Source organism: Oryx dammah, unplaced genomic scaffold (genome assembly GCF_014754425.2).
Source record: "Oryx dammah isolate SB20612 unplaced genomic scaffold, SCBI_Odam_1.1 HiC_scaffold_6, whole genome shotgun sequence".
NCBI classification, from domain to species: Eukaryota; Metazoa; Chordata; class Mammalia; order Artiodactyla; family Bovidae; genus Oryx; species Oryx dammah.
The window spans coordinates 2,609,528-2,611,071 of NW_024070190.1; the positions used below are offsets into that span (position 1 = coordinate 2,609,528).

Here is a 1,544-nt window from a genome sequence, read left to right on the forward strand (position 1 = left end):
GACAGAAAAAAGAAAAATAGGCTAGAAAAAAGAAAAATAGGCTATGAAAGCCAAGAAGAAAATTTTTGAAATGTAAAAAAAGAACCAAATGACAGGAGAATAATAGGAAATAATAAGTAACAGTTTCACAAGTAACACAGTTTCACAAATAACTGACACTCCCAATTAAAGATGGCAGACTTAAAACACATCTACTTCTGAAGCCTCTGATGCCTCCAGCAATGTAAGTGGAAGAAACAATAAAAATAAATGTGCAAATAACAGAATATACTGGAAGACAATTTTATTCAACTTCTAGATGATATGAGCAGATAGTATTAGAGAGAAACTACAAGCATGGTACCTACAATTTATATAAGCACAGATGTGGAAGCTTCTGACCACAGCCAGTGACCACCAAGCTCTAAGCCCTCCAACCAGGGCTAAGGGTCAGCCTAGGTGGTAAGACAAATGGCAAAATAGCTGACAGTTGACTGCTAGAGCATTTTAGTGTCCCCCTTACTCTGTGGAGATCCAGCAGTTAATGAAGACCAAAGTTGAGGAGCAGCCATTTTATGAAGTTGGGACACTTAAAAAAAAGCTCCATACATAGTTGGCCCTCCATATGTACAGGGTCCACATCCACAGATTAAACCAACCACGAACTGAGAATATTTGGGGGAAAAAAACTAGAAAGTTCCAAAAGGCAAAACTGAATTTGTCACACACCAGCAACTGCTTACAACTACATACTATTTAAATAGTATTTACATCATATTTGGTATTAGAAGTAATCTGTTGGTGCTGCTGCTATGTCGCTTCAGTTGTGTCCAACTCTGTGTGACCCCAGAGATGGCAGCCCGCCACGCTCCCCTGTCCCTGGGATTCTCCAGGCAAGAACACTGGAGTGGGTTGCCATTTCCTTCTCCAATGCAGGAAAGTGAAGTCGCTCAGTCGTGTCCGACTCCTAGCGACTCCCTGGACTGCAGCCTACCAGGCTCCTCTAGTAATCTAGAGACAATTTAAAGTATATGAGAGGATCTATCACAAAGGAGGCAAGAATATATAATGGGGTAATGACAGCTTCAATAAATCATGCTGGGAAAACTGGACTACATGCTCACACCATAAAAAGTAAAACTCAAAATGGATTAAAGACTTAAATGTAAGACCTGAAACCATAAAACTTCTAGAAAACATAGGCAGGGAACTTCCTTGGTAGTCCAGTGGTTAGGACTCTGTGCTTCCATGGCAGGGGGCCCGGGTTCAAACCCTGGTCAGGGAACTAAGATTCCACAAGCCATGTCCAAAAAAAAGGGCTAATAACCCCTGACCCCCCCACCCCCAAGACCTATGAGCACTACCTTCTCTTTAACATTAGTCTTAGCACCATCGCCAGGCCGACCATTGGCAACAAGAAGAACCAAGAGATATGGGGCATCAAATGCCAACTGTCACTGGAAAAGCCCAGTTGTCTATGAAGCCTCTACTGCAAGATGGTGGCTCCTCTTTTGTTTGAACAGGGAAAGTAAGCAGGAAGCCCAATTGTGGAGAGTTCACCTATT

At 42.3% G+C, this 1,544-nt stretch overlaps 1 non-coding gene across 1 annotated transcript; it reads left to right on the plus strand.

Annotated features, from left to right (window-relative positions):
* The first annotated feature begins 1,191 nt into the window (after positions 1-1,191).
* Positions 1,192-1,264, plus strand: TRNAG-UCC. Its single transcript has one exon. It is a non-coding gene; the product is annotated as a tRNA-Gly (tRNA).
* The last annotated feature ends 280 nt before the right edge of the window (positions 1,265-1,544 follow it).